Source organism: Notothenia coriiceps, unplaced genomic scaffold (genome assembly GCF_000735185.1).
Source record: "Notothenia coriiceps isolate Sejong01 unplaced genomic scaffold, NC01 NC01_scaffold00031494, whole genome shotgun sequence".
Classification (NCBI taxonomy): domain Eukaryota; kingdom Metazoa; phylum Chordata; class Actinopteri; order Perciformes; family Nototheniidae; genus Notothenia; species Notothenia coriiceps.
The window spans coordinates 472,283-481,987 of NW_011364195.1; the positions used below are offsets into that span (position 1 = coordinate 472,283).

Below are 9,705 nucleotides of genomic sequence, written 5' to 3' on the forward strand. Positions count from 1 at the left end.
AACAGCTGCGGAGCCAGCGCGAGCAGGCTCCCGTTTGCCTTTCACCCAACAACGACAACCGCCTCACGAAACGCTATGTTGTAGCGTTAATAAACGAAACAATTTAACAACATTGCTTGTCAAAGTACCTATACCACTGGACAATTTAATTTTTTTTAAGCAATATTTTTAGTGGCCCGAGCGGGCAAGTGGAAAGTACGTTATGCTGGCCCGGGGTGTCTAAATAGTGCTTCCGAGCCAGCGGGCCATTTATAATGTCGAGCCCTGCTCTCTTTCACTGTGCATGTGTGTAATGTTTGTGTGCAAGTTAGACGGGGCCTGCGTGTGTGCCTGCGTGTGTGACTGTGTCTATGAGGGAGAAAGGAAAGCTCATTTTGGCCGCGGCGGGAAATTGATTTGACAACATAATACTCGATGTTCACGATGTGGTCATTTACGACATCGCATGGAGTGCAATCCACGATGTATCGTGTAAACTCGATATATCGCCCAGCCCTACACGGAAGGTAAATCAGACACCATCATTTGGGTGCTAGTGATTTTGGAAGGATATGATTCGAGCAAATAGTTTTAGATGGATTGTTGATGGTTCAATAGATCAGATGCTGAAGAAGGTTCAAATATATTTAGGAGGGGTGAGCTGAGGTTCTCATTCGGGCTAGCCTCATAAAACATGCCTTAATGAGAAACAAAACACCCAGACGCCCCCCTACAACAATGGCTTCTTGTTATCAAAGAACTGCGGCCAGTGTATGATGGAGTCTGGCTCGAGTCCCGGCAGATTTTCCCTGAGCTGCAGTGTGCCTGAGTCGAACCCTCGGCCCCGCAGTGCCACTCACTTCAGTGACAGCCACCTGGGAGACCACCTTGGAAAATAGGCCCCTATTAGTTCAGGTTAGACTTAATGACCAGTAATGGTACACCAGCCAAGCTAAACTGTGCAAAAGGGCTTCGGGCAGGCCGAAATGAAATACCAGTCACTCAAGCTCTGAACATAAACACAAGGTGGGTGGTGGGTGTGGGTGAATAGGTATTTCTTTAGGTGCTAGTGTACGAGGAGGCTCAAACATGCATCTAGTGTTTGGGAGCAGAGGTGATCCAGATGGAGGAGACACTTTTCAAGCGTGAGGAGATTGATGAGCCCTCCATGGACAGATTATAGCCAGGGGTTATGGAATTATTCCCATTTAGCTGTGCGTTGCGAACCAAATCTCATTTCCAGTTTCGTCATGAGCTAAAAAAAAAGCTTGCAGCAACTTAGACGGCGCAACCAGAGAAGCCTCGTAAGAGCACCGCTCAATTATTTACAATTTCATGGCTGTCTGAGATATGTGTTATTCTAATAAATGCAGGAATTAGAAAGCTTAATTGCCGCACATATATTAACCCCCATAGCTGAATTTTATCCTCAATTTAGTGGTAAATTCCACATCATACTAATGGCATTCGTTAATAGTGTCTTCCATGGTCTTTTAAGCAAATACCAAGCAGTCTGTGGTCTGGCATTAGCTCAGGCATTAGAAGTAAGAAACTCCACCATTTCAATTAATGTGATAGGAGCCAATCAGACACTGAAGAAAATTACTTTTTCACTCTCGGGGAGAAAGAGCTGCAGAGCTTCCAGGCCTGCAAAAGGCAGACAGAGAAACATAGTGTAATCTTCAATGAAAGAGACAAAGACAGAGGAAGAGAGAGAGAGAGCTTTGTTATGTCTCATGAAGCTCTAGGGTTTCCTGGAATTTCTGGCAATGGATTCTGAAGTCACATAACCACAGAAAGAGAATAAATAGGGAGAGATGGGGGGTAACTCTTCTGAGAGATGCTGTACTCACAATAGTTGGCCTTCCACTGTAAACTGCAGATATGAAAATGTGAAACAATGAACGGTACAAACACACCTTCAGGGTGTAACGTGACATACAGTACCTTTCCTACTTTATACCTGCAAATTAAAGTTTCGTGTTAAGCTTTTTGCCTAGAGGTGGGGCAGCAGACGTGTACCGTCCATGCTGGCTGGCTGCCGCTCTAATAATAACAGCCATGCACGAAAATGAGATCTGGTAAAGCTAGTGAACTTTAGTCCTGTAGAGCCCTGAAAGGATTTGAGGTATGAGGAGAGTGGAATGTATTTTTTGGAAGGAGAGGTGAGCTCCCTGTCACTCGGAGAATGTGCATCCGCTGATTCAAAGCAATGCTAATGCTTTAATACCGTGAAATATGATACTACTGACCAAGGCAAGATGGAAAAAAAGATGCCATGTTTTCCACGGGGGTATTATATCTTTCATGATTTCATCTTCAATGAAAAGAGCCTCACATTTCTAGTCCCTGGCATCATGTCTGTCTGCCAGTGTAGGTGGACCGGGATTAGGAGTGGTTTACTGAATTTTGTGCTGACTTCTGCAGTCCTTTGTCAAGAGCAGGGCTCTGCCTTTTTCTATTACAGTACATCTTTTTGTAACTACTGTTTTTCTTCCGTGGGATGGTTGCACTCTTGATGTTCCGGAATAAACTTTGAGATGACTATTATTGTAACATTAGTATTCAATTGAATCTCTTGCAGGTGTTGTTGAGCATATCAATTGTCCTGTGATGGTAACATGTCAAAAAAAGTAGCAATCAGGAAAAGGCAGGTAATTAATAATGCAGGTTTCAAAATAGAAACGATTTGGTAATGTGTCTGTTCAAATAAAATGCTTTCTTTGTGTTTGTTTCTCATCAAATCCGCATTTTCAACAGTTTTATACAAAAACATTGATTAAATGAATATGTGTAACTGTGCTATTTACGGTTTTAGTTCGGTCTCATCAGCTTTGTTTCTGGTTAGAGCAGGTAACTGTTTTTGTAACCTACCTAGCACAAACCTGACCCAGAGACCATTAGGATTTAGCTAAAGGAAAGGTGAACATTGGAGTTGCCTTTGCCAGGTGGCCAGTCAAAAATCTGTTGCTCCATGTCTATTGAACATGTAAATAGCTATTTGCTAACATGTTGCCACCTCTTTACCTGAAAGTAAATATAACTGTTTTGTAAAGTACCGTTAGGCCAACAGAGATGTAATGTTACTTGAACCTGTTGAATTCCTCATAACGTAAACAAAATGCCTTGATCGCTGTCACAGCCAGTGAAGCCCATTTATCATCTGTCTGCTACGTACACTGAGACAGCTTGTAGTTTCAACACCTGGCTAAGGAGCCCCTGCACATCCACCGTTATATGGCCCTGCTTCAGCTCTCTAAGAGCATGTCAGGGCTGCATGAATACCCAGAGAGATATAGAGAGTCACACGATGGACGGACACCAAACGTGCCTTCGAATAAAACCCTCAGATTTCTGCCATTATAAGCCTGAACTGAAAGGACTGTCAGGGTGAAAAGACCTGCTTGGTCAGGTCATCTTGCTCCCCTGGCTCCCCTACCCCACTCCTTAATCTCCTCCTATCTCGCTCCAGGAATGCAGCCCCTTATTTTGAAAAATGCCTTGTCTTGTAATACCCTTGAAAAAGCCTCGCAGCACACACAAAAAAAAGGGCATTCCACTGCTGCGATTTACTGACTGGTGTGTTGAAGTAAGGCTAAAGGTTTATGACATTTCGGAAAGATTTAAATAAATATGTCCTCTTTGAAAGGAGATTTGCAAAAAAGGCAATCTTGTGTCAGGGTTTGCACTAGGGCTGCTCGATTATGGCAAAAATCATAATCTCGGTTATTTGGGTCAATAATTGATATCACGATTATTAAAAACGATTATCCATTTACTTTGAAAACATCAATTTATTGGAGAAAAAACTATTGAACAGTATGTTCTTAACAGTTGATTACCCTGAACTTTAAGTATACTTCAACTGAAAAACCCAAAAAAAAAAAAGTAATAATAAAAAAATAATCGTTTTATTTCGATGTTGTTTTCGTAATCGTTCCAAGCCATAATCGTAATTGCGATTAAAATACGATTAATTGAGCAGCTCTAGTTTGCACTCAGCTGTCATGTTTTCAACAGGCTCTCAGGATGTGGGGCATTGCATCATGCTTTCTAGCCTCACTCTAACCTCATGTATGTTTCCATGTAAGGTATGATGTGTGGTTCGAGCCAGCCACATAAATCACTCCACCGTTTTTATTCCTTTTTTCCTTTTTCGCTCCCTCTTTCACCAAAGTGTAATTTCTCTCGGGCCACAGAGAGCCCCACGTCCACCGCGGCAGAAACGTGCCTTTTATAGGGAGCATGTCACAAATGTTCAGCGGATCCATTTTCTTTCAATTTTTTCGCCTTAGAGAAACACATCAGGAACCTCTCAGGCTTTATGAGGAATACATTTTTATGTTCCACTTAATGTTTCCAGCATGTCACGTTGTTGCCCGTGTACCAGAGGCTGTGGGCTGCCGTGGCTCATGCTGATCACGTATACTTTTACATTTTTAGTCATTGAACTGCGGTGCATATCCCAAGTGAATTACACTTATTAAAAAAAAGTATAAGTTCAGGATCTTGCCTGGGGGTCTTATACCCAGACACGCTGGCTTTATTGCAGTGATTGAAACTGTGATATTTCAGTTTCTGCTGAACTTTTACTCGCAGATCTTAAAAGAAAGCAAGGATTTAACGCGTAACAGAGGGCATTTTCTGCTCTGTTCCGTCCTGTGTTTATCCCTTTCCGTTCAACTCTGCTTTATTGCCATCAGCTGGATAAACTGTTCTCTTGCTGCAGTGTCGGCAGTAGCAGTTTTTACACTAAAACCCTCCATATATCAGAACTCTGGTTCCACTAGTCTCTCTGGTCAGCTCACTAGTAGCAGATTAATGTCCTGTTGAGGAGACACAGACTGCTGCCCGGGGCTCATTTACTCTGACAGAAGGCAGGTGTCAAGACAGTCTGTCCTGAAGGAACAAGGGGGGGGGGGGACACGATAGACGCATGAGGAATGGATTCGAGACGTGTCACATGTCCCTGTCTGCCTTGCTTGAAATGAGAAAATGGCGAAATAGGTTTCCAAGACCATTAAATTACCTGTTTTTTTCAGTGGATACTCTCCTCTCCTTTGTCATTGGCCTCATACAGCACCTGTCTGTCATTATTTATTTAGAATCCTATTTAATACACTTATAAGTCACAGCGCGCTCTCAAGTGCTAAGTGGCTCGATGATGTTGTCCTTGTGTATTCATCATAACTCTACTTTGTTATGACAGGTGAATGATGTGGAAAAAATGGCATGTATTTATTCATTATTCCTGGTTTGTTTGAAGCTGTGGTTTTATACAGTCTGGCTTTTTTTTTATAGCATGTACGTTCTGACATCGAGTGACAAAAAAAAAGTTAGACTGTAACGGCCTTGTGGAATTACACAACATATTGTTATTATGGCATGTCAGGTACAGGAGGTGCATACGTGTTGAGATGATTTGACATCTTGCATATTTGCACCAGAGTATGTAATGTCTTTTTTTTCAAGAAAGTGCTTCCATAAGAGTACTAAAACCGTCTAGATCCGGAGCGAACAGGAGACAAAAATAATTTGGCATTTTTTGCAGCGGCGGGTGAATGTCAGAGTCGCTCCATTATAGCGAGGAGGGGCTGGGGGGGTAGATAAACAAACCGTTTCTAACTTAAGCAGAGGACTGTGGCCTTTGAGACGGCTGCTTTTTCACCGAGAGGAATGTTCTCTTCCAGGGGGCTCCGGCACTGCCTAGACTCTATGTGGAACTGAAGAGAGCTTTTTGTTTGTGTTTCAAAATGAAATGTCAGCGTAGTTAAAGGATCGGTGTGCCTCTCTCTCATGACTCCTGAGTCGTGCAGGTGTGTGTGTGTGCCCAACAGTGTTCACCGCAGAGATGTCACCACAGGTCCAACATCACCATCAGTCATTCTGTTTTGAGAGGAAGCCAACTCCATGGCCACTGTGTAGAGAGTGTGAGAGCTCTATCTCGCTGTGCAACGCAGCATGCAAGAGAACCTCCCCCCCTCTCTTTTTTTTTTTTTTCCAGTTTGGTTACGGGAAAAGGCAGCATTTTTTCTTTCCATATTTGGTCATATGGAGCACGGCCAGGGTGCAGTAGCCTTTTGATGCCGTACAAACATCCCTATTTTGTGTGGGATTTGTGCTTTTAGGAATGCCTTTTCTCCAATTCTGCCTGATTGTGGGTGTTGCATCTGAAAGTGCACTTTAAAATGGGACACAAGCCTGTTAAAACCTAAGACTGGAGAGGATTTGTGCTGGCTCTTGCTACTGTTTCACTACGAACTTGCCTTTTTACAGTTTTATTTATGATTTAGACAGCAAGAATTCAACTTCTAATGTAAATGTCCCTCTTAAAACCCACATCTAAAAGTAGGACAATGTTTTATAACCCTTCGCTGGCAGCCAACTGCTACATCAAATCCTCTCGGGCAGTTATTTCATTTGGTAAATTAGTTCAGCAGCTGACAAATAAGAATTTATTATCTCATTTCAGTGGTTCTCTTTTAAGAGCTACAGATTTCTGAAACTTGCTGATGCTGAATTTAGTGAGATCTGCTAAAAAATGAGAATACATCTGTAGGCTAAAACCGGCCTGTGCGATTCAGATGATAGATATGTCATGCCGGGTAATGCTTTTATTGCAATTTAAGTGTGACTTAGCTTCAGGCGTGAGGTTTAAAGACACATAAACACACCCTCAACCTGAAGGGGAACGCCGGCTGGTGACGTTCAGGTGTTTTCAGCTGCGTCTCCGCAGAAGAAAAAAGGTTATCACACCTTCAGATTTAACACAGCCTAAAGTGTGAGGAGCGGTACGAAAGTCCCATCCCAAAAGATAGTGAGTCACATTCGAAATAAATACACTTTAGGACTAGGAGGTTGTCAGTCTGACAGCAGAAAGTAAAACAATTGAAGAATGCTACATGGACAGTCATTTGTTTTAATCAGGGCAACACAAGAGTTTAAGAGTATCAAAATGCAGCTGCTTTTCCAAATCAGATTTTTTTACTTTGATCGATAATCAAAACAACTGCTATTTGTTATCCGGAGCATCTAACAATAAGCTGTTTGAGAAAGAAAGACACGAGGGCTAGAGCTGGGTACGTTTTGTAGTCATCGTTTTTATTAGCTGTGATAAATAATTACTGAGATCTGGGAACATTAAGTCATGACTGCAACAATAGGGAAAGAAACACAAGCCGTCTGAAGATTAGACAGGTTGTAAACATGCCAAGAGTCAAGCCAGATTATCTCAACCACTTTATTTGGAGGCAAAAGGAGAAAGCGCTGCCAATATGTTGCTAATAATACCTTAGTGTACAGAAAAACTGTGCGTGCACAACTTTGGCAAGTAGAGCGGGTGAAAGACTAACTAGGAAGTTGTTTTTTTAAAGTGATGTACCATTTGATAATGTGTGTGCAATCTATTTCAATAACAATGATTGCCTAAGCTACACAAATAAGGTATCATTAAAGACCTTGAAAACCAATTTTCTCAATGTACATTTTTTGAATTTAAATGGGCCTTATTATGCTCCTTTTCAGGAAACTTCCTCTGTAGGGAACTTTGGGATTTTAGCTTTTGCAAACATGCACAGAAACCTATAGAACTGCAGGAAAGGGAAAACCCAAAGAGCATAATAAACTCAATTGGTTAGTCCACGAAGGACTTCTGTATTTGAATTTTCCCTTGGCTTTTTTTACCGGTTTGAGGTGGGCGGGCCTTTCTGGATAAAGATGATGTCACCTATTATGCACCAATCAGACTTTGAGTCATTGTACGTGACTGATCTAACTTTCAGTGTGCATCTTTAACATATTAACCAAGACAATCAGGCTTTCTCTACCTTCATTTTCAATGCTGCTTCTTTTTTTGGAATTCATAAATGGAGCGGTTAATGATTAATACCAGCAGTGCTTAGTGTATCCTGCTAGCAGCCTATAAAATATAACACACACAAGGTATTCCATTGAGGTTTCCTTGGCTGTGTGTGAACAGATAACCTCAGTCAGTCTGTCTCAGAGTGTATGATTCACAGGGCACAGAGAGGTGTTATGGAATGTGAACCATTGTCTGGGAATGCAGGAGTCTCCTTTTTCTCCAGCAAATGGAAACTTAACATCTTTTACCTTCAGGTCTTTTCTTACACTGAAGGGAAATTTCCTCCGGCTGGTTCGTCTTCCATCTGAAAGTCAGCGCAGAGAATATTGTTGAGGGGATTTGAGGAAACTGTCTGATCGCCGCATCTAAAGTCAGTAATGACAATCCATCTGAGGCATTCAAGGACCCGATCCCATTTCTTGCCCCAACCCTCAAAGCCATCAGCACTTTATTCCGCCGCGTTTCACTTGCCACAGTGGCATGAGCTTCTCAAGTTTGCCTATGAATACTGTCTGCTCAAGCTCAGTGACATTTTTCGTCATTCCAGTCGAAGCCACACTTTCAAAAAAATTGTTTTGGAGGAGATAGAGTGCGAGTGGAAAGCAGATGGTATCGAGATTGAGCTGAGGTCTGATGCACTTGGCCACCTCATACAGTATGTTGCCTTGCATATATATTCGCAGCTGAAGACCCTCTGCTTTGACAAGCTATTGTGGTTGATTTTCACACTGACATGAAATGCAGACAAATACAGAAATAAGCTTAGCTGCGTGGAGATGGGTAAATCCTATGAAATATTAAACCAATTACTCTACTTGATTCATAGCAAACCAACCCATTTGAGTGTCCTTATATGGTAGCGTAACACACACTCTGCAGCTGTTGGCTAAGCTGCTGCATTGTGGTCCAAGAGGAGATAGAATCAGTGAGACGATGACAGTAAAAATAAATAAATACACTGCATTGGCAAAGACTAGGCGACTGATAATAGAGACCTTTCTTTTTTTAAACATAACCATTATATCTGCTTATTACTTTTTCACATTACACAAATGTACATGTTTCGAATGTTTCATATTTCCTCACTAGTTTTTTGGGTGACATTATTATCCACTCAGTCTTGTGTTAGCATTAGATAGAAGAGAAACAATAGCCTAGTTGACAGCAGTGGGTCAGATAGACAAGCTTCTTCCTGTATACCAGTATTCTGTGCTAATACACAGGAAACAGATGTAAATATTTAATCATTTCCCCAGCTCAAACAGCAAAGAACATTTTAGACAAAACATCACAACCCCTATTATATAGCAATACATAGGGATGTCCCGATCACCTTTTTTTGCTCCCGATCCGATTCCGATCATTTGATTTTGACAATTTGCCGATGCTTATTTTTCCCGATCCGATCTTTATGCAATGCATTAAGAGAAAAAAAAGAAAAGAAGCATTCAAGTTGTCCCTTAAGGTTATTTTTTTATTTAAATTGGATATTCTATCCAACATGGATATAGCTTCTTTTTTTCACAGCAGCATTGGATCAGTTCAGTTGTGCGGCATTGGATCAAAACAAAATAAAACTCGTTAGCTTACTGCTACAATTAGACACTGCCCCCTGCCCACTCTGTTGCCAGATTTGAGAGAAATAAGCAACCAGGTCTATGAAAACAAGCCCCAAAGNAAAAAAATAAAGAGTAACTCTGTTACCTCTAATCATTAACCCATGTTTGTATAATTGAGTTAACTCCGTGTGTTGCTGCTAGCATACATAACACCTGATGTGGAAAAGTTACTCGTGGATGGGGCTACAGAGCTACTAGAAAGACAGTCGAACCCGGTGCATTCCTCCGTCTGAATGTGGTGCACTT

The 9,705-nt window shown here is 41.6% G+C and overlaps 1 protein-coding gene across 5 annotated transcripts in view; it reads left to right on the top strand.

The window, feature by feature from the left end:
- The window catches only part of cald1a (caldesmon 1a), a 54,360-nt gene that overhangs the window by 7,950 nt on the left and 36,705 nt on the right, over positions 1-9,705 (top strand). The gene's annotated exons all lie outside the window — the stretch shown is intronic.